This window comes from Cetorhinus maximus, chromosome 22, assembly GCF_964194155.1.
Source record: "Cetorhinus maximus chromosome 22, sCetMax3.hap1.1, whole genome shotgun sequence".
NCBI lineage: Eukaryota > Metazoa > Chordata > Chondrichthyes > Lamniformes > Cetorhinidae > Cetorhinus > Cetorhinus maximus.
In genome coordinates, this window is record NC_135900.1 from 9,126,599 (window position 1) to 9,132,917 (window position 6,319).

Below are 6,319 nucleotides of genomic sequence, written 5' to 3' on the forward strand. Positions count from 1 at the left end.
ACATGTCCCATTTCGTGTGACATTGTCACATGAGGGGGACATGATAATAATTTTAATATTTATCTATTTTTAGTCTTTACTTACCTCTCACGAATCTCCCTGAGACAGGACTTTGCCTCAGGGAGCATTGTGCTCTTTGACAGATGGGGAATCCCCCCCACCCCACACAGGAAACGCTTCCCGTCGGGCAGGTCGCTGGACGGGCCTTAATTGGCCCACCCACTCAAAATGGCGGCGGGCCCTGTTTCAGTGGCGGGGGTCGGCTGTCCGCCCGCCGCCGAGCCGGTGGGGCTCGCACGCCCACCGAGGGCAAAATTCTGCCCAAGGTTTCAAGTCCGAATGACTCTTCTTCAGAAGGGTCTAATTTTGTTTACTAACCTCTTGTGTGGGACCTTATCAAAAGCTTCCTGAAAATCTAAATACACCACATCCACTGGTCCCCCCTTATCTATTCTGCTAGTTACATCCTCACAAAACTCCCAACAGGTTTGTATAACATGATTTCCCTTTCAAAAGTCCCTGTTGACTCTGCCCAATCCTACCGTTATTTTTCTAAGGGCAGGATTTTGCCCTCATCAGGCGGGGCCCTGGAGCGGCTGGGAAGCTGACCGCTGCCCGCGATCGGGCCCCAACTAAGATTTCACGCTGGCTGGCCAATTAATGGTCGGTTAATGTGAAGTGCACGCTGCAACGCTGCTGGGGCGGGGGGCAGGGGGAGTGCAAGTGCTGAAGTCTGTGCATGTGTGCGAGTGTGCGCAGTAAGAGCTCCCTGAGGCACAGAGCTGTTTCAGGGAGCTGAAGATTTTTAACAATAAAAATAAAGAAATTTAAAATAATGAACACATGTCCCTCCATGTGACTCTGTCACATGAACAGGGGCATGTTAAATATGAGCGTTAAAAGTTTTATTTGTTTAATCACTGGCTGAAACCTCATCCCTCCCATGGATGAGGTTTCACCAAAAATGCAAACGTTGCTTGGTCTTTTCGCTCGCCCGCCAACCGAACGGTTAGGTCAGCAGCGAAAATATCCAATGAATTCATTGATTTAGGGCCTTAATAGGTGACACTGATTCTTGGTCATCTGCAGGAATGGTAGGCGGCGTCTATAGATGCTAGGGTGTCGCTAGGTATTGACCAGCCGCGGCTCGCTATCACTCCTGGGCAGCATGTGCGGGAGCCCCTGCTGCCCCTTCTTCACGAGGTTTCTGCTCCTGCCTTTGCGCAGCCTGATGCCTCAGTCGCTCTCTCCTCCGTCTTCTACAGTCTCTGTAGTCCATAAGGCATACAGCTAGGTCACCTAATTGTCTTAATCGACTTAATTGTCGGCGGGCGCGCTGCAGACTCCTGCGTGTGCCTACCGACAGAAATATCGCACGAGTGCGCGATGATGTTGGGGTGCTCGCCCAACACCACCGCGCGTCATTTTATGCTCAATTTGGTCGGGTGCGCGCCAGCCCGACAAGGGAAAAATTCAGCCCTAAGTATCCTGTTGTCACATCTTTTATTGTAGATTCTAGCATTTTCCCTACTCCTCAGGTGAGGCTAACAGGTCTGTGGTTTCCCATTTTCCCTCTCCTTCCTTTCTTAAATAGTGGGATCACATTTGCCACCTTACAATCAGCAGGAGCCAATTCCAGTGTCAATAGAATTTTGGAAGATGATCACCAATGCATCAACTATCTCTACAGTCACCTCTTTCAATACTCTGGGATGTAAACCATAAAGCCTATGAGATTTATCTACTTTAAGTCCCATTAATTTCTCTAGTACTTTTTAAATTAAGATTGATATCTTGCAGTTCCTCTTTTACACTAGTCCCTTGATTATTTCTGGGATGTTTTTAGTATTTTCTTCCGTGAAGACAGACACACAGTATTTGTTCAGTTTCTCTGCTGTTTACTGCAATATAAGTCCTCCTGACTCCGCTCGTAATGGACCCACATTTGTTTTTGCTAATCTTTTCCTTTTTATATACCTATAGAAGCTTTTCAGTCTGTTTTTATGTTTCTCGCTAGTTTACTCTCATATTCTATTTTCTCTTCCTTCAGCTTTCTCTTGGTCCTCCTTTGCAGAATTCTAAAATGCTCCCGATTCTCAGGGTTGCCGTTTTTTGGCAACTTTATACTCCTCTCCCTTTGATCTAATACAACCCTTGATTTCTTTTATAAGCCACATTTGGAACAATTTCTTTGCTGGGTTTATGTGCATTAAAGGAATGTATTTTTGTTGTAAACCATGTATTAGTTATTTAAATGTTAGCCATTCCCTGTCTTCTGTCATACCTTTTAACGTAGTTTCCCAATCTACCATGGCCAATTTGCCTCTCATACTGTCATAGTTTCCTTTGCCTAGATTTAAGACCCTAGTCTGCTTGAAATACATCACTTTCAAACTTAATGTAGAATTCTATCATATTATGGTCACTCTTTCCTAAAGGCTCCTTTACAACGAGATGCTTATTTAGCCCTTTCTCATTGCACAATACTAGGTCTAAAAAGCCCATTCCCTAGATTGGAGAAGTAGGGGCTGTTCCCCTTAGAGAAGAGAAGGCTGAGAGGAGATTTGATATAGGCGTTCAAAATCACGGGCCTGAATATTTCAGATGGCGGGATTTCCCTTTCCACCATCTGAAGAGTCGGCAGGGATCACATCCCCACCGACTCCGACTGCCCCGCAGTCATTTCACGCTCGAATGAACGTCAATTGGCTGCAGGCGGGACTTCCCCCACCCCCTCACACGGGAGGAAGTCCCAACTTAGAGAGCTGCCAGCCAATCTGATTGGCCAGCAGCTCTCTAGTCCTTGCAGTGACAGGAGTGCAGTAGACAGAACAGGAAGTGCTTCAACATGCCAGAGCCTAAGTCCCAGGACCAGACGGCAAGGTACATTTAGGGGGAGTCCCGGGGGAGTGGGGGAGGGAAGGGAAGGCCTAGTGGCATGTGGAAAATGGGCAATTGGGGTGTCAGGGAGAGGCTCGGGGGGTGGGGTTTGGAGGGAGGTCCAGCGGCCACTTGACCTTAAGTGGGGGGTGGGCGCCTAAAATCAGAAGGGGGCTTCTGATGGAGGTACCCCCACCCCCCCCCCACCCCACCCCACCCTGCCTTTCCATCCTGCTTTTTTCTGGGTTTCTCCCATGCCCGTAGATCCACCCGCCAGCACAAAAATTGAGGCTGGGCAGGAAACGGCCCTTCAGTAGCTCCCCAGCCCTTCCACCAGCCTAAAAACCTGCTGGTGGGGGAGTGTGAAATTCAGGCCATGAGGGATCTGGCCAGAGTAGATAGCGAGAAACCGTTCCCACTGGTGGACGGCTTGAGAGCAGAAGGCACCAATTTAAAGGTGATTGGCAAAAGAACCTTCGGTGACACAGGCAAAAGCTTTACTTATCCAGTGGGTGGTTAAGTGCTGGAATGCATTACCTAAGCATGTGGTGGAAGCAGATTCAATCATAGTTTTTAAAAGCTATTTGGATAATTATCTGAAGATAGAAAATTTGCAGGATGACTGGGAAAAAGTGGAGGGAGTGGACTTCCTGCATTGGTCTTGCAGAGAGCCAGCATGAATAGGACAGGCCGAATGACCTCCTCCTGTGCTGTAACCATTCTATCATTGTCTGATTCAAAGGAGGTCATTCGGCCCATTGTGCCCATGCTAGCTTTGAAACGAGCTATCCAATTACCGCCACTCCTCTGCTCTTAGCTCATAGCCTTACACTTTTTTTCCTTTTTTATCCAATTTCTCCTCGAAAGTTACTACTGAATCTGCTTCCACCATCCTTCTAACACTGAAGGTGTGCCTACAGCACATGGACTGCAGCAGTTCAAAAAGGCCGCTCACCACGACCTTCTCAAGGGCACTTAGGGATGGGTAATAAATCCTGGCCTAGCCAGTGATACCCATATCTCATGAATGGATAACTAAAACCCTTTTCAGGTAACTCATTGCAGACCATATTAACTGACACTGCGTTAATCATTAGTCGATTTGTGTTTGGTGGTTGTAGTGTTCAACTGTTTGGTGTTTGATTATGTGTGCCTGTTGACTGCTCACTGCATACGATTAGTTAAGCCTGGGTGTGGTCATTTAGAAAAGGAAACCAAACTGAGGTGAGCTCCTGTCAGCTTAGGAAAGCAGACATTTTAAAGCAATGAATAAAACTCCTTACGCACATAGGGCGGGATTTTCTGGCCCTGCCCTCCGCCGGGATCATCTGCTCTCACCGAAAGGACTTTGAGCTGGGCCGCTGAATCTCCTGTGGCGGCTCCTGCCCCAACAGGGCCAGAAAATCCCAGCCGTAGAAGCTGCTGTGTCATCTCTGCATATCTCCAAGGCATAAAACACAACAGTGGTGTTGGCTGAGGGATAAATTCTGGAAAACGTAAAATCCCGATGGTTTTCTGAGTAGTCCAAGGGGGTCTTTAGTAGCAACCTAAACAGGCAGGCGGAAAGTCCAATCAACAACCTCAACCGAGGGACAATGTCTCCATCTATGCTGTTCTTCCCTCAACGCGGCACTGAAACGTTAACCAGGGTTAAACACCTCCTCTGGAAATGAGGCTTAGAACCCCCACCTTCTGATGCATATGATCGAGACAAAGCCAGGTCAACTTTCCAATAATGGGCAGGACTTTCCCCGGGGAGTTCTGAACCCCAGCGTCAGTCTCAAATGGGGGACAGAAACCCGCAGCGGGTAGGATTTAATGCCCTTTCCCAAGGTGACTCTGGTGGCAGTGAGGGCATTTAATTGGGTGAGAGGGTGAAAGAGGGACACCCTGCCCCCATCAAAATTAAGTCGGGGCTGTGAAGGCCCATGGACGCCCTTCACGATCCTTCCCAATCCGCTGCCAACTGGGGCCCTTAAGTGGACAATTAATGCCCACTTAAGAGCTGATGCTGTCACTGCTGGTATTAACCCACGCCAGTCACCACGCGCGCGGGGAGCCCAAATGCATGAATAGAAAACCCTGGCAGGTTGCTTTCGGGCTCCTGGGGCAGGAGGTTTGGTGGGGGTGGAAGGGTGCACTTCCCCAGGCACTCAGTGCCTGATTGAGGGACCTAACATTGGGAAGTGGAGGCTCACGGGGAGCCAACCCTTGCCCTTGATGCTGACCCCATCCCCCCACCAGCCAGTGACTCCCGCCCCGCCACCCCCTCCCCACATTCACTCACCCGAACCCCTGTCCAGCTGTCTGATGCCCTCAACTGTCTAACACCCCCTCCCTCGACTGTCTGACTCTCTGCCCTGACTGTCCGATCCCTCCACCCTCCAAATTCTACCCACTTACCTGTCAAACCTACCTTCTCTCTGGCTTGAAAGTGACTGGACATCAGGGGGCCTAACCTCCTGGAGTCCGACTCTGAAGCCCTCGACAGAAGGCCTGGTGAACGGCTGCCCTGCACAGTTCTCGCTCAGCCTGAATTGGAAAGTCGGGCGAGAATTGAGTGAAAGAATTGGAAGGTAAGAAAGTCGAAGTGGAATGGCAATCTGACCCTGATTGTCACCCCGCGGAGGTTCAGGCCCCTTGTTTTTTTTGCTCAGCAAGTTGTTTCTTTTCATACCTGTAGTAACTGAAGGTATAGCCTCTCTTGCTGTCTATCAGGAGTCACATGATGTTCTTGGAGGCTCCGACCAATGAACCCTAAGCTAATCCGGGGGGTGGGGCTTCTTGATGAGGGTCCTGATTGAGCGTGTAGCACTTGAAAAGCTCTCTGTAATAACGTTTCTGTTTCTTGTTGAAACATGTCCACTCTGTCGAGTCATTACATTTGGCGGCGAGGGTAAAATAGCTCCGACGCTGCACCTCACCTTGTTACCCTGAGCACATCGAATCTTAAGAAAAAGAAAAGATTACTCACCAGTCATGCCACTCTTCAGCATGATCGATCCTTTTGACATGATTATGGAAGCCTGGAGCCAGTATGTAGAGCGCCTTGGATTTTATTTCCTAGCAAACGAAATTACCGTGGAGGAGAAGCAGAAAGCCATCCTTCTGAGTGTATGTAGTAGCAAGACAGACAATCTCATCCATAGCCTGACAGCCCCAAACATGCCCAATTCTGAGTCCTTTAATGAATTAGTGGCCCTCGTGAAAACGCATTTCCAGCCGAAGCCATTCATAATAATGCAGCGTTTTAAATTTAATTCCAGAGTAAGGGCCCTGAGCGAATCCATCACAACCTATGTAACGAAGCTGAAGCAGTTGACAGAACACTGCAGCTTCGGAGACACACTCAATAATAAACTGCAGGACCGATTAGTTTGTGGAGTTTACGATGATGCCATTCGGTGCCGTTTACTTGCAGAAGTCAACATCGATTTTA